The following is a 23694-nucleotide window of genomic DNA, read 5'->3' as shown; positions in this document are numbered from 1 at the left end:
GAAATGGCTGAGGAGCTGAACAGGTTTTTTGGGTCAGTCTTCACAGTGGAGGACACAAATAACATGCCAGTGACTGATGGAAATAAGGATATAATAGGTGAGGACCTTGAGATGATTGTAATCACTAAGGAGGCAGTATTGGGCAAGCTAATGGGGCTAAAGGTAGACAAGTCTCCTGGCCCTGATGGGATGCACCCCAGAGTGTTAAAAGAGATGGCTAGGGAAATTGTAAACGCACTAGTGATAATTTATCAAAATTCACTAGACTCTGGGGTAGTCCCAGAGGATTGGAAAGTAGCAAACGTGACACCACTGTTTAAAAAAAGGTCAGCAGAAAGTGGGCAATTATAGGCCGGTAAGCTTAACTTTGGTTGTAGGGAAAATGCTGGAATCTATCATTAAGGAGGAAATAGCAGGGCACCTGGAGGGAAATTGTCCCATTGGGCAGACGCAGCATGGGTTCACAAAGGGTAGGTCGTGTCTCACTAATTTGGTAGAATTTTTTGAGGACGTTACCAGTGCAGTAGATAACGGGGAGCCAATGGATGTGGTATATCTGGATTTCCAGAAAGCTTTTGACGAGGTGCCACACAAAAGGTTGCTGCATAAACTAAAGATGCACGGCATTGAGGGTAAAGTGGTAGCATGGGTAGAGGATTGGTTAACTAACAGAAAGCAGAGAGTGGGGATAAATGGGTGCTTCTCTGGTTGGCAACCTGTAACTAGTGGGGTCCCTCAAGGATCAGTGTTGGTCCCGCAGTTGTTCACAATTTACATAGACGATTTGGAGTTGGGGACCAAGTGCAATGTGTCAAAGTTTGCAGACGACACTAAGATGAGTGGTAAAGCAAAAAGGGCAGAGGATACCGGAAGTCTGCAGAAGGACTTGGATAGGTTAGGTGAATGGGCTAGGGTCTGGCAGATGGAATTCAATGTTGCCAAGTGTGAGGCTATCCATTTTGGGAGGAATAACAGCAGAATGGATTATTATTTAAACGGTAAGATGTTAAAACATGCTGCTGTGCAGAGGGACCTGGGTGTGCTGGTGCACGAGTCGCAAAAAGTTGGTGTGCAGGTGCAACAGGTGATTAAGAAGGCTAATCGAGTTTTGTCTTTCATTGCTCGAGGGATGGAGTTCAAGACTAGTGAGGTTATGCTGCAATTGTATAGGGTGTTGGTGAGGCCGCATCTGGAGTATTGTGTTCAGTTTTGGTCTCCTTACCTGAGAAAGGACATATTGGCACTGGAGGGAGTGCAGAGGAGATTCAGTAGGTTGATCCCAGAGTTGAGGGGGTTAGATTATGACGAGAGGTTGAGTAGACTGGGACTGTACTCATTGGAGTTTAGAAGGATGTGGGGGGATCTTATTGAGACATATAAAATTATGAAGGGAATAGATAGGATAGATGCGGGCAGGTTATTTCCACTGGTCGGGGAAAGCAGAACTAGGGGGCATAGCCTCAAAATAAGGGGAGGTAGATTTAGGACGGAGTGTAGGAGGAACTTCTTCACCCAACGGGTTGTGAATCTCTGGAATTCCTTGCCCAGTGAAGCAGTTCAGGCTCCTTCTTTAAACGTTTTTAAGAAAAAGATAGATGCCTTTCTAAAGAATAAAGGGATTCGGGGATATGGCCGGAGAGTGGAGCCGAGTCCACAAAGATCAGCCATGATCTCATTAAATGGCGGAGTAGGCTCGAGGGGCCAGATGGCCTACTCCTGTTCCTAGTTCTTATGTCCTTATGTTTAATAGTTTTTAAACAGTGTATAAAACCAGAACCACTACTAAACTATCTCTCTGGCCCTTGGAAAACAAATGGTATATGTATATAATGTCAATTTTTTCCCATTATAATTCCATTTTAATTTTGAAAAGTCTTTTTTGATATTCCGCCTTCTCATATGACCCAATCTTTATTTCGCACTCTTAAAATTTATGAAATTTGTAGGATTATCAGTGCATTTTACTTTCTGGTTTGCTGTTGGTGAGAAATCTTCAGTGTGATTTGCTGTTTCTCCTGATTGGTAACATCACTACTGCTGGATACTTGAAAATGCCCTTGACTTAGCACCAGATTCAAATTATTGTCAGGAAAGGGGAAGTCTACACCACATATTGCTAGATCCTTGTGGGTTGCTTTCCTCAGTCAGTGACGAGTACTGTAGTTTCACTGCTGACTGCAAAATCTAGGCCATAATATTAAAAAGCAAGTTCAGTATATTAAGTTTCCCTTCATGTTGTTCCGCGATCCAATTATATTTAGTTAAAGTTAAATTACTTCTAAACTTGTGAAGTGATGGTAGAAAAATACCAATTAACATTAGATTCTGCAGCAAACTTGCACAATTGTAGATAATTCTTGGATTCTGTGCCTCCGGATTGAGCACAAAACCCATGTGTTCTAAGCAGAAAATATTGAGTGTAAATTTTGTTAGGATAGTTACTGAATTGGTTAAATTAAATCATCAGATAATTATTTCTGACTATGATATTTTTGGCTTATGCTGCCTGAATTGGATTGTCACAACATTTCTGTAAAGTTCGATGAATTTTTTCCTCTCAACAATTGGTCCAGAAGCAGGAGAACCAAGCTGATTGTCACAGGGGTTTCCAGTGGTAATGAGCGAGCAGTATTCAGAGTGCTCTCACATTCTCTCAAATATGTCAGGCCATTTTGAATAGAGAATTATTTTTGCAATACCTGAGGGACCAGGTGTTGTCCCATTCCCCTCACAGCTGGATATTTAGCTGGGGCATTAATTGGGAACCATGTGATCATACATCAAAGGATAGCAAATTTGCTCGGTGGGTCCAACAGTTAATCACAATACTTGTGACAGGCTCGAGTATTTGCTAGAGTACTGTCTCTCTCTCTCTTGCTTGCTTCTTGCTAGAATACAGCTCACCAGTTCCAAGAGAAAGCATGCACATAGGAGTCTGGACAAACTAGCTTTGAATAGCTTAGCTAGAAAAGTGAATTTGCGTGGAATTTTACAGGACAGAAATGGGCCAATTAGACCAACTGGCCGTGCTGGTGTATATAATCTATGTATTTCACCTCATCCACCTCGAGTACGGCAAATTTCACATTCTCATCACTGCCAGCGCCCACACCTTTTGACATTTTTCCTAAAGTAAGGTCACCAAAACTGAGGGGTGCCAGGAGCAGTAGCAGGCATACCTAAAACTGAAGTGCCAACCTAATGAAGCAAAGCACAGGACTGCATGCATGGAAAGCAGCATCATGCTCTGGACGGAACCAAGTCTTCCGAAAACCAAAGGATCCAATCAAAGTTCATTCAGTTGTTAATGACGAGATATTGGAGCTCCAAAAACATCCTCATCCTCAACATAGATTGGGGGCGGATGTTTGAGGGCAAATCAACATCTGACATGTGGGAGGCTTTCAAGTGTCAGTTGAAAGGAATTCAGGACCGGCATGTTCCTGTGAGGAAGAAGGATAAATACGGGAATTTTCGGGAGCCTTGGCTAACGAGAGATATTGTAGGCCTCGTCAAAAGGAAAAAGGAGGCATTTGTCAGGGCTAAAAGGCTGGGAACAGACGAAGCCTGTGTGGAATATAAGGAAAGTAGGAAGGAACTTAAGCAAGGAGTCAGGAGGGCTAGAAGGGGTCACGAAAAGTCATTGGCAAATAGGGTTAAGGAAAATCCCAAGGCTTTTTACACGTACATAAAAAGCAAGAGGGTAGCCAGGGAAAGGGTTGGCCCACTGAAGGATAGGCAAGGGAATCTATGTGTGGAGCCAGAGGAAATGGGCGAGGTACTAAATGAATACTTTGCATCAGTATTCACCAAAGAGAAGAAATTGGTAGATGTTGAGTCTGGAGAAGGGTGTGTAGATAGCCTGGGTCACATTGAGATCCAAAAAGACGAGGTGTTGGGTGTCTTAAAAAATATTAAGGTAGATAAGTCCCCAGGGCCTGATGGGATCTACCCCAGAATACTGAAGGAGGCTGGAGAGGAAATTGCTGAGGCCTTGACAGAAATCTTTGTATCCTCACGGTCTTCAGGTGATGTCCCGGAGGACTGGAGAATAGCCAATGTTGTTCCTCTGTTTAAGAAGGGTAGCAAGGATAATCCAGGGAACTACAGGCCGGTGAGCCTTACTTCAGTGGTAGGGAAATTACTGGAGAGAATTCTTCGAGACAGGATCTAATCCCATTTGGAAGCAAATGGATGTATTAGTGAGAGGCAGCATGGTTTTGTGAAGGGGAGGTCATGTCTCACTAACTTGATAGAGTTTTTCGAGGAGGTCACTAAGATGATTGATGCAGGTAGGGCAGTGAATGTTGTCTATATGGACTTTAGTAAGACCTTTGACAAGGTGCCTCATGGTAGACTGGTACAAAAGGTGAAGTCACACGGGATCAGGGGTGAGCTGGCAAGGTGGATACAGAACTGGCTAGGTCATAGAAGGCAGAGAGTAGCAATGGAAGGATGCTTTTCTAATTGGAGGGCCGTGACCAGTGGTGTTCCACATGGATCAGTGATGGGACCTTTGGTTTTTGTAGTATATATAAATGATTTGGAGGAAAATGTAACTGGCCTGATTAGTAAGTTTGCAGACGACACAAAGGTTGGTGGAATTGCGGATGGCGATGAGGACTGTCAGAGGATACAGCAGGATTTTGATTGTTTGGAGACTTGGGCGGAGAGATGGCAGATGGAGTTTAATCTGGACAAATGTGAGGTAATGCATTTTGGAAGGTCTAATGCAGGTAGGGAATATACAGTGAATGGTAGAACCCTAAGAGTATTGACAGTCAAAGAGATCTAGGAGTACAGGTCCACAGGTCACTGAAAGGGGCAACACAGGTGGAGAGGTAGTCAAGAAGGCATACGGCATGCTTGCCTTCATTGGCTGGGGCATTGAGTATAAGAATTGGCAAGACATGTTGCAGCTGTATAGAACCTTAGTTAGGCCACACTTGGAGTATAGTGTTCAATTCTGGTCGCCACACTACCAAAAGGATGTGGAGGCTTTAGAGAGGGTGCAGAAGAGATTTACCAGAATGTTGCCTGGTATGGAGGGCATTAGCTATGAGGAGCGGTTGAATAAACTCTGTTTGTTCTCACTGGAACGAAGGAGGTTGAGGGGCGACCTGATAGTGGTCTACAAAATTATGAGGGGCATAGACAGAGTGGATAGTCAGAGGCTTTTCCCCGGGGTAGAGGGGTCAATTACTAGGGGGCATAGGTTTAAGGTGAGAGGGGCAAGGTTTAGAGTAGATGTACGAGGCAAGTTTTTTACACAGAGGGTAGTGAGTACCTGGAACTCGCTACTCAGAGGAGGTGGTGGAAGCAGGGACGATAGTGACATTTAAGGGGCATCTTGACAAATACATGAATAGGATGGGAATAGAGGGATACGGAGCCAGGAAGTGTAGAAGATTGTAGTTTAGTCGGGCAGCATGGTCGGCACGGGCTTGGAGGGCCGAAGGGCCTGTTCCTGTGCTGTACATTTCTTTGTTCTTTGTAATGGGGGAACCGAGTATATCAGTGCATCAGTATAAAGACAAGGCTGAAGCATTTGCAACCACCTTCAGCCAGGACTGCCAGGTAAGTAATCCACCTCGGCATCCACCTGCGGTCTCCCAACATCGCAGATGCCAGTCTTCAGCCAATTTGATTCACTCCATGTGACAGAAACAAATGGCTGAAAGCATTGGATAAAGGAAAGGCTATGGGCCCTGACAATAGTACTAAAGAGTGGTGCCCCATGGCAATCAATGCCCCGTCAGTCTACTATTTATCATCAGCAGTGATGGAAGGTGACATTGTCACTGATATCAAATTATGCTTAATACAGCAATGATTTGTTCACTGATGCTCAATTTGGGTTCTGCCAAGTCCACTCAGCTCCAGATGTCATTAAAGCCTCCAAACATGAACTAAAGAGCTGAAATGCAGAGATGAAGTAAGAGTGACTGCCCTTGACATCAAGGTAGTATTTGATGGCCATGATAAATTGTCCCTTAGTGTCCCATGATGGGATTGTGGGAGAGTTGGCCTGGGTAAGGGTGCTCTTCCGGAGGGTCAGTGCAGATTCGATGGGCTGAATGGCCTCCTCCTGCACTGTAGGGATGCCAAAGAAGGAGATCCAAATGCTTACCATCCTTGGGCACACCCAAAACATGTGGGTGTGGTTAGCGGGCCCATGAGAGCACCGCTCACACCTGTCCCCCACTCCTATGACGAACCCATGCACCCTAGCCGTAGTTAGGTGAGCCCTATGTACCACCTTCAGCTGAATCAGGCTGAGCCGTGCGCAGGAGGAAGTGGAGTTCACTCTACGAAATGCCTTACACCACATGTCGTCATCCAAAATAGATCCCTCCTACCCAGCAGGGAGCATTGCAGCACCAAGGCAAATGTAGAACCAGCCTTCCGGACAAAATCACGTAACTGGAAGTAGCGGAACAGGTGCGCCCCTGACTGTTGAAATTTCACCATAAGCTCCTCCAAACTGGCGAACTGGCCCTCCACGAATGGATCCCCCAAATACTCCAGGCTCTTTCCTTCCCCTGCCTTAAATGTCACATCCAAACCCAATGGCACAAATAAATGGTTGCTGCAGATAGGAGCCAACAATGACATGGCACTCAGCTTGTATTGCTGCCTAAACTGCTTCCTTATCCTTAAAGTAGAGATCACCACTGGCGTTGAGGAATAGCTCGCTGGGGAGAAGCCATTACCAATGCCCGTAAACTCGAGCCCTTCCACAAACTCTTCCTCCATCCGCCCCATATAGAATGTGACCCCTCCCCCCCCCCAAATCACCGCAGCACCAACTCAATGTTGGCCACCCAATAATAAGTGAGCAGATTGGGTAACGCCAGGCCCCCGACTGCAGGAACCTCTGAAGGAATACCCTACGAAGTTGGTGACTTACCCGCCCAAAAAAGAGGCGATTAACTTGTTAACCGTGGGTTAGAAAGACTTAGCAAGGAAAACAGGAAGACATTGAAACAGAAATAAAAACCTTGGAAGAGTGTTTCCCTCCATTCACCCGAAGACCTCAGCACTAATAGTATGTTAAAGGTTTTATCGCTGGCGCAAACAGGAGTGGTGACAAAAGAGCACCCCTGCCGTGTACCCCTACTCAATAGAAAATACCCTGAACTCATTGCATTACTGCGGACACTAGCTGAAGGGGCTCTATACAATAGCCAAAATGAACTTCTGCCCAAATCCAAATCCTCCAAGCACCTCAAAAAGATACCCCCACTCCACCCTGTTGAACGCTTTCTCAGCATCTATAGATGTAATCACCTCTGGTTTGGGGGCTGGAGAGGGGCAGAGGACCACATTCAGCACATGCCATATATTAGCCGACAAGTGCTGCCCCTGCCTGTCTGGTCTTCTGCAATTACTTCTAGGACACAGGCTTCCAATCACAGCACCAGCATCTTGGCCAGTAATTTGGCATCTACGTTCAAAAGAGATGGGCCTAAATGATCCACTTTCCATGGGGTCCTTAACCCAAGAGAAAATGCTGGAAGATCTTAGCAGGTCTGGCAGCATCTTAGGGAGAGAAAAGAGCTAACGTTTTGAGTACAGATGACCCTTTGTCAAAGCTAAAAGACAGAGAAAATGGGAAATATTTATACTGTGGACTCATAGAAACCCAGGGAAACAGGGTGCTTATAGCCACAGAAACCATGGGGAAAGAGTGCTAATGGCAGTCCCCAGAGAGAACAAAAGATGTGAAAGGCCAAACAGCAGAGAAACTCACATCAGAGGGTAAGCTGTGACATATGTTTTTGGGTGATAGGAAGGGGAAGCAAAGGGGAGAAAGCGTAAAGAAAAATGGATAAGATGGGGGGTTAAATATATATCAAGAAAGAAAGAATGGTAAAAGACAGTTAAAATGAAATGGGATGAAAACAAATGGGTCGAGGTGGGGTAGAGCTAATCATCTGAAGTTATTGAATTCGATGTTGAGACCGGAAGGCTGTAGTGTGCCTAAACGGAAGATGAGATGTTGTTCCTCCAGTTTGTTGAGCTTCACTGGAACATTGCAGCAGGCCAAGGGCAGACATGTGGGCATGGGAGCAGGGTCTTGTGTTAAAATGGCAAGCAATGGGAAGGTCAGGGTCCTGAATGTACACAGACTGAAGGTGCTCAGCAAAGCGATCACCCAGTCTGCATTTGGTCTCCGATATAGAGGAGACCACATTGGGAGCAGTGAATGCAATAGACCAAATTGAAAGAGATGCAAGTGAAACGTTGCTTAACCTGGAATGAGTGTTTTGGGCCTGGGATGTTCGCGGTGTTGGGTATGGTGGAGGAGTGGACTAGATTATCTCGGAGGGAACGGTCTCTGCGGAATGCTGACACAGGGAGTGAAGGGAAGATGTGGTTGGCGGTGGCATCACTCTGGAGTTGGCGAAAATGGCAGAGGGTTGCATACGGAGGCTGGTGGGGTGAAATGTGAGAACGAGCGGGACGCTATCCTTGTTCTGGGAGGGAAGGGAGGGGCGAGGGTAGTGGCGCGGGAGATGGACCGCACACTGTTGAGATCCCTGTCACTAACTGTAGGTGGGAAGTCAAGGTTGATGAAGAAGGAACATATTTTCGAAGCACCATTTTGGAAAGTGGCATCATCGGAACAAATGCGACGGAGGCGAAGGAGCTGAGAGACAGGGATGGAGTCCTTTCAGGTTGTAGGGTGTGAAGAGCTGTAGTCCAGATAGCTGTGGGAGTCAGTGGGCTTGTAGTGGATATTAGTAGATAGTCTATTGCCGGAAATGGAGACAGAAAGATCAAGGAAGGGAAAGGAAGTGTCTGAGATGGACCAGGTGAAAGTGATGGAGGGGTGGAAACTGGAAGCGAAGTGAATTTTTCCAGGTCCGGGTGAGAGCATGAAGTGGCAGCCCGTAACCATGGGGTCATTAACCTTTTTCGAGATGAGAGAGACAGAGGCCTGCTAAAGTGTATCGGACAATGAACCCTGAGCCAAAGAATCATTGAACCTATCTATTATCAATGGCAACAACTGGTCCATGAACGTCTTATAAAATTTGACTGGAAACCCCATCCGGGCAAGGGGCCTTACCTGTTTGCATCAACCCTTCAGTACATCCTCAGGGCTTAATGGGGCTTCCAACTCCTCCCTTCTCTCTCTCTCTCCTCCACTGGGAAGAACACCCCATCTAGAAACTCTGACCTGTCCGATCCACTCCCTGGGAGCTCTGATCTGTAGAGAAACGCCACTTGACTTCCCTTGGGGCGGGAATCAAGCTGCCGCCCGTGTCCTAATCTGTACGATCTCTCGTGAAGCCGCATGCTGCCTCAACCAAAAGATGGCTTGCCTTCTCCCAGTACTCATAAACCACCCTCTCTTAACGCCATAGCTGGCTCACTACCTTCCCCATGGACTCCAAATTAAACTGCATTTGCAGCTGCTTTCTAGTTGCCACGAACTCCAGATTAGGGTCCTCTGAATATCGCACCCATGTTCAGCCCTCAATCCTGTCTAAATGTGCCTTATAGGAGATTACCTCCCCTCTTACAACCGGTTTAAGAGTCTCCCGCAGTGTGGAGGGAGAGACTGAGTCGTTTCTGTTAAACCTAAGATATTCCCCTATGGTCGCAGACAAGCGCTCATAAAACCCTTTCTCCGCTAGTAATGACATATCTTTTTTAAAATTTAGAGTACCCAATTCATTTTTCCAATTAAGGGGCAATTTAGCGTGGCCAATCCACCTAGCTTGCAAATTGTTTTTCGTTGTGGGGGCAAAACCCACGCAAACACGGGGCGAATGTGCAAACTCCACACGGACAGTGACCCAGAGCCGGGATTGAACCTTGGACCTCGGCGCTGTGAGGTCGCAGTGCTAGCTCACTGCACCACCGTGCTGCCCAGTAATGCCACATCTAACCCCCACGGCGAGTGCTGAATGGGATGCAGCTCCAGCACCAGGTCTGCAAAGTCTGGAGCATGATTAGAGATTACTATTGCTGAATATTCAACTCTTTTAACTCACGGGAGCAGGGACCCTCCCAGTAGAAAGAAGTCAATCCTGATAGAGCCAACGATTTAGGCCTGGATCCAGTACACAAATGTCCGATGGGCCCTGTCTAGCTCAGGAAGAGATGCAAGGCCACCCTCGCCCATCATCTTCCTAAACATTTGCGATAGATATTCCGGCAACCCCACGACTCTTGAGGTTCTGTCTCCTTGACCAATTTCCGAGACCATCGACATTAGCCTTCAATCTCTTATTCTCATTTGTCACCACTGCCATCTCGGCTTCCAGCGACACAAGTTGCTCACCGTGCCTCGTCAGCACCTTCTCCACACCCTCTAGCACCTCGTCAGACTTCTTTACTGCCTCGGTGGTCTTATCAAGTTTCACTCGGACAGGGCCCAGCACTTCCTCAATCGACTTTTGTGGACTCTCTGACACCAACTTCCATTGCTTGTCAAACTCGAACTCCTTTGCGAGGACACCAGGGAGCATGTCTATTGTTATCAGGGCAGCTTTCGTGGAAAATAACTCCCCTCCTGACCCCCAAAATCTACAAGGCACAAGTTAGGAGTGTGAAGGCATACTCGCCACTTGCCAGTATAAGTGGAGCACCAATTGCACTCGAGAAGCTTGACACCATCTAGAACAAAGTAATCTGTTTTATTGGCACCCCATCCACCACCTTAAATATTAATTTCCTCCACCACCAATGCACAGTAGCAGCAGTGTGCACCATCCACAAGATGCATTTTAGCAACTCACCAATGATTCTTTGACAGCACTTGCCAAACCCGTGACCTCAAGAAGGACACTGCATGGGAACACCACCACCAGCAATTTCCCTCCAAGCTACACACCATCCTGACTTGGAACTATATCGTCATTCCTTCACTGTTGCCTCAAGCCCTACAACCCTACAAGATCTAAATTACCCCAATTCTGGCCTCTTGAACATCCCTGATTTTAATTTCTCTTGGTGGCTTGCCAACGGCTATCAAGATCCTAAGCTCTGGAATTTTCTTCCTAAACTTCGCCATCTATCTATCTGAAAATGAAAATCGCTTATTGTCACAAGTAGGCTTCAAATGAAGTTACTGTGAAAAGCCCCTAGTCGCCACATTCCGGCGCCTGTTCGGGGAGGCTGGTACGGGAATTGAACTGTGCTGTTGGCCTGCCTTGGTCTGCTTTCAAAGCCAGCGATTTAGCCCTGTGCTAAACCAGCCCCATCTTGCTTCCTTATTTAAGATGTCCCTTAAAACCGACATCTTTTGATTAAGCTTTTCGGCATTTGCCTTAATGCCCTCTTTTTTAAAATTTAGAGTACCCAATTCTTTTTTTTTCCTTTTCCAATTAAGGGGCAATTTAGCATGGCCAATCCACCTACCTGCACATCTTTGCGTTGTGAGGGTGAGTCCCATGCAGACACGGGGGAATGCACAAACTCTAAACATATTGAACCCAGGTCCTCAGGCTGTGAGGCAGCAGTGCAAACTACTGCCCAACCATGCCTTCCATACCTTAATGCCCTGTTATATGACTTGAGTCAAATCTTGTTTTGATAATGCTCCTATGGAGAACCTGGGATATTTTATTGCACTAAAGGTACTTTATAATTAAAAGCAGTTGCTGTGTAATGATGTGTTAACAAATTGTATAAAATCATCTAGTGGTCAGAAATGAATTGATCTGTCAACACGATGGCACCAAAAGATTATCTTGTGGTGCTTGTTTCAGGATGTGGATGTTGCAGTAAGTTAATTTATGAATTTCTTTTGATCTGCCCAAGGTGTTGAAGACAATTTGCAATGTAAGATTATTGATGTCAGTTTAAAGTAGCCATGCCTTGAATATTTAGGTAGCCCCATCAGCTTTGTCAACTACCTTGCTGCTTTTGGGGCAGTACGGTGGCGCAATGGTTAGCACTACTGCCTCACTGCGCCGAGGACCCAGGTTCGATCCCGGCCCCGGGTCACTGTCCGTGTGAAATTTGCACATTCTCCCCATGTCTGTGTGGGTCTCACCCCCACAACCCAAAGATGTGCAGGCTAGGTGGATTGGCCATACTAAATTGCCCCTTAATTGGAAAAAGAAAAAATTGGGTCCTCTAAATTAAAAGAAATAACTACCTTGCCGCTTTCAATAACCACCGCTTTGGTGCATAACTCATCATTCCCCATGCTTTGTACATACCACATCCCTTTCCTTATTTAAAGCACTTTAAAATGACTTCCTGTATGTGAGCAGCATTGTATGAATGCTTGCTACAGTAATGATTGCATCCTCAATTGTCCTTTCCTATGTTTAATATGAAGAGGATTGACTGGTACCTGTGCAAATTGACACAAATGCCATTTACTGCTATCATATTATGATAAACTGATTTATGAGCATCACAAACCTGTCTGTTGCTGCCACTTTACTCTCAAATCATGCAGTGAGATACACAGTCTTTAATCTGTTCTGCATTTTGCACTGCACTTTGTCTGGCACCTCCTCCTAATAATTTTTAAAATTGTCACAAGAAGGCTTACATTAACACTGCAATGAAGTTACTGTGAAAAGCCCCTAGTCGCCATATTCTGGCACCTTTTCGGGTACACGGAGAATTCAGAATGTTCAATTCACCTAACAAGCATGTCTTTCGGGACTTCTGGGAGGAAACCGGAGCACCCAGAGGAAACCCATGCAGACACGGGGAGAACGTGCAGACTCCGCACAGACAGCGACCCAAGCTGGGAATTGAACCTGGGACTCTGGCGCTGTGAAGCAACAGTGCTACCCACTGTGCTAATGTGCTGCCCTATTGCCACAGGAACAAGGAGTTACTGATGGCAGCGTTCAAGCAATCGTCAGAGCTCACAAGCCTCTCCACCACCAGTTGGTGGTTAAGGTAACATAGGAGCATAGGAACAGGAGTAGGCGATTCAGCCCATCAAACCTGCTCCACCATTCAATACAGCCATGGCTGATCGGGCAATTCAATGCCTTTTGCACCCATTTTTCCCATAATCCTTTAAGGTATGGTTAATCAGAAACTTCTAAATCTCTGCTTTAAATATACTCGATGACTGAGCTTCCATAAGCCCCTGGGTCAAGAATTCCAAAGATTCACAACCCCCTGTGTAACAAAATTTCTCCTGATCTAGGTCCTAAGTGCCTTCCCCCTTTGAAATTGTGCTTCCTGGTTCTAGATTTCCCAACCAAGTTTCTTTGAAGTATTTTTTAGGTTTCAATTAGATCACCTCTCATTCTTTGAAACTAGAGAATACAGGCCCAGTTTTCCCCAATCTCTCATCATAAGACAGTTCTGCCACCCCTGGACAAGTCTGGTGAACCTTTATTGCACTCCCTCTATGGCAATAATATCGTTTCCGAGGTAAGGGGACTCCAGGTGCAGTCCAACCAAGCTTCTATACAATTGAAGCAAGACCACACTACTGTTCTCAAATCCTCTTGCGAGAAAGGCTAACATTCCATTTGCCTTCCTAATAGTTTGCTGCACCTGCATGTTTGCCTTCAGTGACTTATGGACAGGACACCGAGGCCCCTTTGTGCATCTACACTTTAGGAAATACTCTGCATATCTGTTTCTTCTACCAAAATGGATTACCTCACATTTTTCCACATTATGTTCCATCTGCCATGTTCTTGCCCACTCACTGAGTCTGTCCAAATCCTCCTGTCGCCAGTTTACATTTTCCTCACAATGCACATTAAAACCATAGGCATAGGAGCACAATTAGGCCACTCGGCCCATCGAGTCTGCTCCGCCATTCACTCATGATTGATATTTTTCTCATCCCCATTCTCCCGCCTTCTCCCCATAACCCCGATCCCCTTATTAATCAAGAACCTATCTGTCTCTGTCTTAAATACACTCAGTGATTTGGCCTCCACATCCTTCTGTGGCAAAGAGTTCCACAGATTCACCACCCTCTGGCTGAAGAAATTCCTCCTCATCTCTGTTTTAAAGGATCGTCACTTTAGCCTGACATTGTGTCCTCTGCTTCTAGTTTTTCCTACAAGTGGAAACATCCTCTCCACGTCCATTCTATCCAGGCCTCGCATTATCCTGTATCCTGTAAGTTTCAATAAGATCCCCCCTCATCCTTCTAAACTCCAACGAGTACAGACCCACAGTCCTCAACCGTTCCTCATACAACAAGCTCCTCATTCTAGGGATCATTTTGTGAACTTCCTCTGGACCCTTTCCAAGGCCAGCACCCTTCCTTGGATACGGGGCCCAAAACTGCTCACAACACTCCAAATGGGGTCTGACCAGAGCCTTATACAGCCTCAGAGGTACATCCTTGCTCTCTTGTATTCTAGCCCTCTCAACATGAATGCTAACATTGCATTTGCCTTCCTAACTGCCGACTGAACCTGCACGTTAGCCTTAAGAGAATCGTGAACATGGACTCCCAAGCCCCTTTGTGCTTCTGATTTCTATGTCTCCATTCCTCCTTCCAAAGTGCATAATCTCACACTTTTCCACATTGTATTCCATCTGCCAGTTCTTTGCCCACTCTCCTAGCCTGTCCAAGTCCTTCTGCAGTCCCCCTGCTTCCTCAATACTACTTGTCCCTCTACAGATCTTTGTATCATCTGCAACAAACTTATCAATTGTGCCATCAGTTCCTTCTTCCAGATCATTAATGTATATTGTGAAAAGTTGTGGTCCCAGCACAGAGTCCTAGTCACCGGCTGCCATCCTGAAAAAGACCCCTTTATCCCCACTCTCTGCCTTCTGCCAGTCAACCAATCCTCTATCTATGCCAGGATCTTCCCCTTGGCACCATGGGCTCTTAATTTATTTAACAGTCTCCTATGCAGCACCTTCTCAAAGGCCTTCTGAAAATCTAAATAAATCACGTCTACTGGTTCTCCTTTGTCTAACTTCTTTGTTACCTCCTCAAAGATCTCTGAACAGATTTGTCAGACATGACGTCCCCTTGACGAAGCCGTGCTGACTCGGTCCTATTTTATCATACATTCCCGCCTAACTTTTTATCATCCATGAACTTGGAAATATTATATTTGGTTCTTGCTACCAAATCATTGATGTATATATTGTGAAGAGCGGGGGCCCAAATACTGATTCTTGTGGTGTCCCGCTAGCCAAAGCCTGCCAACGTGACAATTACCTGTTATTCCTACTGTTTTCTGCCTGTTGCTAATCATCAATCCATGCCAATATGTTTCTCCTATTCTGCCTTCATTTTACTAATTCGCCTCCTGTGGGGCACTTAATAATAATAATAATGATTAGGCTGGCCAATTCACCTATCCTGCACATCTTTTGGGTTGTGGGGGTGAGATCCATGCAAACATGGAGAGAATTTGCAAACTCCACACGGCAGTGACCTGGGCCGGGATCGAGCCCAGGTCCTCGGCGCTGTGAGGCAACTCATGTCAAACATATGATTTCCCATTCGTAAATCCATGCTGAGGATCCATGTAGCATTAACCTGACTGACTGGGCGGAGCTTTCTAACACTCACTCAGAATGATGACGATGTGTCCATCAAGCTGCATCACACTTTGAATCACAATGTCTTAATGAAGAAGTAAAGCAGTAGCAGAGAAGGAAAGAAAAAGGAACAGTCCTGCACTCCAGATCCTATTACCTTGTGGGGTGTTCTGCCCCATGTGCCCAAAAGATATTCAGGTTGAAAATTGACCTATTCAGTCACATGAAGACCCATAGCAGAAACTGATGACGTGGAGTAGATGTCATCCTTGAATTAAGGGCCAGCTGCTGTTGACGATGATTGAATTCATCCTTATCATGCTGTTCCATGGCATGTCCAAGCCATTTGCTGGAGTATTATGTTGACTTTGTTATGGCCTCAAAATGCAACAAGCACTGGCTACAGACATTACTGGGTCTAGATCACTGTTCCTGCTGATACTTCCTAAGTAAAAACGTAAGAAACAGAAGCTAGAATAGACCATATGATCCCTCAAATCTACATTGCCTTTCAGTAAGATCATGATTGAAGTTACACAACTGCACTTGTCCTATTCCTATATCTCTTCAATCTCTCAACGCCCAAAAATCTATCATTCAAGCTGAGAATGTGCTCCATGACTGAATACCCACGGCCCTCTAGATTAGAAACTTCCACGGGTTCACAACCCTTTGAGTGATGGAATTTTTCCACAGTCTTAAATAATCAGCGCCTCATCCTGAGACTGTGTCTTCTAGCTCGAGATCCTTCAGCTAGGAGAAACAGCCACTCAGGATCTACCCTGTCAAACCCTCTTAGGGTAATATATATTTCAAGGAAGTTATCTTTCTTTCTTCTAAACTCTTATACTCTTAGCTGGGAGCCCTGAGTAAGTGAATGAGTAATTTTTCAACAAAGATTCAAAAGTTAAGATGAGGAAGTGCAACAAGTCGGGTTGAAGGTGCTGCATTAATCTCAGCAGTACATTTGCCAACTGTGGTCGTATTTTTTCCCAGAGGTTTCATCACGTGCCCGCCCATCTCCAATATTTCTATAACTGATAATTGAAGTGGGGGGGAAAACACATCCCAATTATTTTTCTCCTGGTTTGTTTGCAGCAGTGTCCAGGAGATTAATTCCTAGCAATTTCAGGTTAACCTTGGAAGGTTGGCAACCCTACTCGGCAGACTTGCCAGCAAAAATAAGCATTAGGGTGATGAGCTTCAGTCGAGGTGAGATATCTGCCATAGTCATTGAGGTTCCACTGTCGGCGCCGTGCGGTAGCAGTGAGCTTCTGCTACTCTTACTCGACAGAGTATTGTACTTCAAAAGATCACCTTCACAGCAGCAGTTGTATTAACTAGTGTAATAATTGTGCTGAATTGTTTTATTTGCTGATGTCTGTGTTGGGATTTGAATTGTATACTAAAACCCAGATTAAGAATTATTATTATTATTGTGGGGGGGGGGGGGAAGAGAACCTCAAAAGGGACAATCACTAATTTAGAACAGTTAGAAGCTTTACAACACCGGGATAAGTCCACCAACTCAGTCCAACTCCGGCATCTCCACATCATGACTAATTTAGAATGCAAACTAACTAGGTTCAGAATAAAGATTAGGGCGCAATTCTCCAGACAAAATTTCTAATTTAATTTGTGGCAGACTTTTCAGGGAGATTCCCATCGGCTTTGCCGGTGAGTTCCCCACTGCTATCCAGTGCCACTTAGTCATTTTTGGGGGCCCTGGGGAGTTTCTCACCTATTTACCCCACACGTAGAATTTTGTTTAGCATTGGGGAGCTGAATTCTGAGATTGGGCCGCCATTTTGAAAGTGTGCCCCGATCTCTTAAGTGAGCTTGTAGGTCCCCCACCCATGGGCAATGTCACCTCCCACACACATGGACACTACCCCACACCCCTTAAGTGAGGACACCCTGCTATGGGGTCCATGCCCCCCCACCCCCGACATCCCGGAGGCCCCTACTTAACCTGCACTCCCACACCCTCATCTCATGGACATGGCCCCCCCTCCCCTCCCCCCGGCCCCTGACCTTGACAGTGCCACTCTGGCACCTTTGTACTGCTGGCCTGGATGCCAGGGTGGCAGTGCCAAGGTGTCCACGTTCCAGGCGTCAGGAAGCCACTTTGCACTTACCCTGACCACCCAGAGGTCTCTGGCCCTGGAAACCCCCGGGTACTGTTCCGCCTGGTTCACGTTTGTGTGGACGTGCTGAATAGCGCCCGGCTGCAACTTCCCTGGGGAGGCCGGAGAATTGACGGAGGCCAGTGCATCCTGGGCAGGTAGGTCGTCTGTAGGCTATGACCTCCTTCCGCAAGCTTAATTTGGTCCCACCTCTTTTGGGTGGAGTTCCGACTCCGACAATTTGCGGGTCTTGGGTGAATCCTGCGAGGCGTGGAGGCTGCCGGGAGGTCCGCTGGAGGCCTCTCCCGGATTCTTCGGCCGCTTTGTTCTCTGGCTTGAGCACAATACGGCAAGCGAATCGCGCCCTTGTACTTCATGATACACTTTTTTTGCTGATTCCAGGACTTCTGGGGTATTCGCTTCTTGATCCCTAGTACCTCGTCTCTTAACTCAGGAAGTCCTGAAGATTCTACCTTTGTCAACTTAATTCTGTTTTTTATAAAATATTTTTATTGAAGCATTTGCAAAATTTTTATAACAATAACAAACAAAACAATAATAACATAAACATCAACATGGTAAACTAGACATTTCCCGCCCAACCCCTTCTGTACATCCCTTAACCATATTGCACCTACCCGCCCGCCCCCCCCTCCTTCAGAATGCTGCTACTGCTGACATTTTAATTTTCCCCGAGAAAGTCGACGAACGGCTGCCACCTCCGAGAGAATCCCAGCATTGACCACCCTCAAGGCAAACTTTATTTTCTCCAGCTTGAGAAACCCAGCCATGTCACTGACCCAAGTCTCCACACTCGGGGGCTTCGAGTCCCTCCACATTAAAAGGATCCGTCTCCGGGCTACCAGGGAGGCAAAGGCCAAAACGTCATCCTCTTTCACTCCCTGAACTCCCGGGTCTTCTGACACTCCAAAGATCGCCATCTCTGGACTCGGCACCACCTGCGTACCTCGCACCTTGGACATTGCCTGGGCAAACCCCTGCCAGAATCCTCCAAGCTTCGGGCATGCTCAAAACATGTGGACATGGTTTGCTGGGCTTCCCGCACACCTCGCACATCTGTCTTCTACCCTGAAAAACTTCCTCATCCTTGCCGCCGTCATGTGTGCCTGGTGTACCACCTTAAACTGTATTAGACTGAGCCTAGCACATGTTGAGGAGGAATTAACCCTGCTTAGGGCGTCCGCCCACAGACCCGCCTCTAACTCCCCACCTAGCTCCTCCTCCTACTTGCCCTTCAGTTCCTCCACCGGGGTCTCCTCTGCCTCCAACAACTCCTGATAGATATCCGGCACCTTGCCCTCCCCCACCCAGGTACCAGAGACTACTCTGTCCTGTATCCCCCGTGGTGGCATCAGCGGGAAAGCCAACACCTGTTTCCTCAGAAAATCCCGGACTTGTAAATATCTGAAACCCATTCCCCGGCGGCAACTTGAACTTGTCCTCCAGCACCTTCAGACTGGGAAAACTCCCGTCTATGAATAGATCTCCCATCCGTCTAATTCCTGCTCTCTGCCAACTTCGGAACCCGCCATCTATCCTGCCCGGCACGAACCTGTGATTATTGCAAATCGGGGTCCAGACTGACGCACCCTCCACCTTCTTATACTTCCTCCATTGCCCCCAGATCCTCAATGCCGCCACCACCACAGGGCTAGTGGAGTACCGGGCCGGCGAGAACGGCAGAGGTGCCGTTACCAGTGCTCTGAAAGTGGTGCCTTTGCACAATGCCGCCTCCATCCGCTCCCATGCCGACCCCTCCCCCATTAGCCACTTCCTAATCATCGCTATATTCGCCGCCCAGTAGTAGTTGCCGAAGTTCGGCAGCGCCAACCTGCCCTCCCCCCGACTGCGCTCCAACAACATCTTCACCCGCGGAGTTTTATTCGCCCATACAAAGCCCAAAATAATCTTGTTTACTCGCTTGAAAAAGGCCTTGGGGACGAAGATGGGGAGCACTGGAAGACAAACAAAAATCTGGGGAGGACCGTCATTTTCACAGTCTGTACCCTCCCCGCCAACAATAACGGGAGCATATCCCATCTTTTATGCTCCACCAGCCGGGTTAGATTGAGCCTGTGTAATGCCTCCCATTTCCGAGCCACCTGTACTCCCAGGTAGGAAAGCTCCTCTCTACCATCCTGAGTGGCAGCTCCTTCATTCTCCTCTCCTGCCCCCTTGCCTGGATCCCGAACAATTCTCTTTTTCCCATGTTCAATTTGTACCCCGAGAACCTGCCAAATTCCCCCAAGGTCTGCATGACTTCCACCATCCCCTCTGCCGGGTCCGAGATGTACAAGAGCAGATCGTCCGCGTACAGCGAAACCCGGTACTCCACCCCCCCCCCCCCCCCTCCCCCTCCTCCCGAACCAGCCCCTGCCACTTCCTTGATGCTCTCAACGCCATGGCCAATGGGTCTATAGCCAGAGCGAACAGAAACAGGGAGAGGGGGCACCCCTGCCTCGTCCCTCGGTGTAGCTTAAAGTACCCCGACCTCAGCCGGTTCATGCACACACTCGCTACCGGCGCCTGGTAGAGCAATCGCACCCAGTTGATGAAACCCTCACCAAACCCAAACCTTCCCAGCGTCTCCCAAAGATACCACCACTCCACCCGATCAAAAGCCTTCTCCGCGTCCATCGCAACCACCACCTCTGCCTCCTCTCCTTCTGAGGGCATCATAATTACATTCAAAAGCCTCCGAACATTAGCATTGAGCTGTCTACCCGTAACAAATTGGTGGTCCTCTATCACCCCGGGACACATTCTTCTATTCTAGTGGACAAAATCTTAGCCAGCAGCTTGGTATCTACGTTCAGAAGCGAGATCGGCCTATATGATCCACATTGATCCGGGTCCTTTTGTCAACTTAATTCTAATATACATAGCAAACGTTTTTGCAGCTTTAAGACTTCAGCTAGGGACTTCCGGTTGCGGTTATGCCTAGGTAGGTCGCACGTTCGGCAGCTCCCGCCAAGAACGGACTTTTGGGCTCACTAGAGGGGCCCCAACGGCAATTGTTCGACGGCTTCCAGTGTGGGAAGGTGACAGTTGGGTCCCCCCCGGCAGTATATGGATTGGACCAGGAGTGGAGCGATGAAAAAAAGTGATTTTGGAGCAGCGGAAAGTGAGAGGGAGAAAAAGCAAGATGGCGGCGGGTGGAGACCAAGCAGCATGGGCGCTGTGGTCGCAGGAGCAACAGGGGTTTCTCGGACGCTGCTTTGAGGAGCTGAAAACTGAAATGCTAGCGCCAATGAAGGCTGCGATTGAGAAACTAGTGGAGACCCAGAAGGCCCAGGGGGCGGCAATCCGGGAGGTGCGGCAAAAAGCCTCGGAGAACGAGGATGAGATCTTGGACCTGGCTGTGAAGGTGGAGGCACACGAGGCGCTGCACAAGAGGTGGGCGGAAAGATTTGAGGACCTGGAAAATAGGTCGAGGAGGAAGAATCTTCGGATTCTGGGTCTCCCTGAAGGAGTTGAGGGGTCCGATACCGGGACATATGTGAGCACGATGCTCAATTCGCTGATGGGTGCGGGAGCCTTCCCGAGCCCCCTGGAGCTAGATGGGGCTCACCGGGTCCTGGCGAGGAGACCCAAGGCCAACGAGCCGCCAAGGGCTGTAGTGGCGAGGTTTCACCGCTTCATGGACAGAGTGTGTTTTGCGATGGGCCAAGAAAGAGCGGAGCAGCAGGTGGGAGAACACGGAGATTCGTATTTACCAGGACTGGAGTGCGGAGGTGGCCAAGAAGAGAGCTGGCTTTAACCGGGCTAAGGCGGTGCTACATCGGAAGGGGGTGAAGTTCGGTATGCTGCAGCCAGCGCGATTGTGGGTCACGTTCCAAGATCGGCACCACTATTTTGAAACGCCCGAGGAGGCTTGGAGCTTCATACAGGCAGAAAAGTTGGACTCAAATTGGGAGACTGGGGTTGTGGGGGGGATGTCTGCATATATATATATGGTTTTAACTGTGTGTGGGAATGTTCGGTTGGTTGGGTGCTGGATGGGGACGGGTGAAGGAATTTGATGGAGAGGCTGTGGGAGAGTGAGGGCGCCGGGGGTGGCGGGCGGGGAGGCCCGGGGAAAGGGGAATTGAGATAAGGCCGCAAAAAGAGCTGCGCCAGAGGGGGCGGGTCCAGCTCAGAAAAGCACAGGTTTTTCCCACGCTAGGGAAGGAAGGCGGTTGGGGGGGGGGGGGGGGGGGGGTAGCGCACACTGACTGAGGGGGAGGGGGGATTCCCACATTGGGGGGTCGATGGGAAGGCGGGAGAGGCCGGGGCCAGCTGACTTACGGGAGTGTTATGGGAGGAGCAAAAGAGCTAGATACTGATCTAGCAGAGGGGAGGGGGGGGTGGTATAGGGTTGCTGCTGCATTGGCCAATGGGGAACTGGAAATAGGAGAGGTGGTCGGGGCGGGGGTCCGCCGTCTGGGGGACTGGAGGGTGCGGGAGGCGCGGGCACGTGACTGGCCTAAAAAAGGAGATGGCTAGTCGGGAGAGGGGGGAGCGGGGGTGGGGGGGAGCGGGGGTGGGGGGGGGGGGGGGGGCTGAGAAGCTCCCCAATCCGGCTGATAACTTGGAATGTGAGGGGCCTGAATGGGCCGATCAAGAGGGCCCGGGTGTTTGCGCACTTAAAACGACTGAAGGCAGACGTGGTCATGCTCCAGGAGACACATTTGAAGGTGGCAGACCAGGTTAGGTTGAGAAAGGGATGGGTAGGACAGGTATTCCACTCGGGGCTGGACGCGAAGAACAGAGGGGTTGCAATACTGGTGCGGAAGCGGATGTCGTTCGAGGCCAAGAATATTGTAGTGGATAATGGAGGTCGATACGTGATGGTGAGCAGTAGGTTGCAGGGGGTGTGGGTGGTACTGGTAAACGTATATGCCCCGAACTGGGATGATGCCGGATTTATGAAGCGCATGCTGGGTCGGATTCCGGACCTGGAGGCAGGAAGCTTGATAATGGGGAGGATTTCAACACGGTGCTGGATTCAGCATTAGATCGCTCCAGATCTAGGACGGGGAAGAGGCCGGCTGCGGCCAAGGTGCTTAGAGGGTTTATGGATCAGATGGGGGGAGTGGATCCATGGAGGTTTGCTAGACCCGCCGGCCAGGGAATTCTCATTCTTTTCCCATGTACATAGAGCTTACTCCCGGATAGATTTTTTTTGTTTAGAGTAGGGCGCTAATCCCGAAAGTGGAAGGAACGGAGTATTCGGCCATAGCCATCTCGGACCATGCCCCGCACTGCATGGTGCTAGAGTTAGGAGAGGAGAGGGACCGGCGCCCGTTGTGGCATCTTGATGTGGGATTACTGGCGGATGAGGAGGTGTGCGGAAGGGTGCAGGGGTGCATTGAGAGATACTTGGAGGCCAATGACAATGGAGAGGTGCAAGTGGGGGTAGTCTGGGAGGCGTTGAAGGCGGTGGTCAGGGGAGAGTTAATCTCCATTAGGGCCCACAGGGAGAAGAGAGAGGGCAGGGAGAGGGAGAGGTTGGTGGGGGAGAACTTAAGGGTGAACAGGAGATATGCAGAGGGCCCCAAGGAGGGGCTACTTAGGGAGCGGCGAAGCCTCCAGACGGAGTTTGATCTGTTGACCACAGGGAAAGCAGAGGCACAGTGGAGGAAAGCACAGGGGGCGACATACGAGTATGGGGAGAAGGCGAGCCGGATGCTGGCACACCAGCTTCGTAAGAGGGTGGCAGCGAGGGAGATAGGTGGAGTTAAGGATAGCAGGGGAAATACAGTGCGGAGTGTGGCGAGAGTGAATGAGGTATTTAAGGACTTCTATGAGGAGCTGTATAGATCTGAGCCCCCAGTGGGGGAAGAGGGGATGCGACGATTTTTGGATCAACTGAGGTTCCCGAAGGTGGAGGAGCAGGAGGTGGCTGGTTTAGGAGTGCCAATGGGGTTGGAGGAGCTGATTAAAGGATTGGGGAACATGCAGGTGGCGAAGGCCCCGGGGCCTGATGGGTTCCCGGTTGAGTTTTATAGGAAGTATGTGGACCTGCTAGGCCCGTTGTTAGTAATGACTTTCAATGAGGCAAGGGAGGGGGGGGACCCTGCCCCCGACAGTGTCCGAGGCGCTG

At 48.4% G+C, this 23694-nt stretch overlaps 1 protein-coding gene across 9 annotated transcripts in view; it reads left to right on the top strand.

Annotated features, from left to right (window-relative positions):
* The window catches only part of jarid2b (jumonji and AT-rich interaction domain containing 2b), a 594617-nt gene that overhangs the window by 487261 nt on the left and 83662 nt on the right, over window positions 1–23694 (top strand). The gene's annotated exons all lie outside the window — the stretch shown is intronic.

This window comes from Scyliorhinus torazame, chromosome 6 (genome assembly GCF_047496885.1).
Source record: "Scyliorhinus torazame isolate Kashiwa2021f chromosome 6, sScyTor2.1, whole genome shotgun sequence".
NCBI classification, from domain to species: Eukaryota; Metazoa; Chordata; class Chondrichthyes; order Carcharhiniformes; family Scyliorhinidae; genus Scyliorhinus; species Scyliorhinus torazame.
The sequence above is the reverse complement of the archived record's forward strand: the minus strand, read 5'-3'. Positions and strand labels throughout refer to the sequence as shown.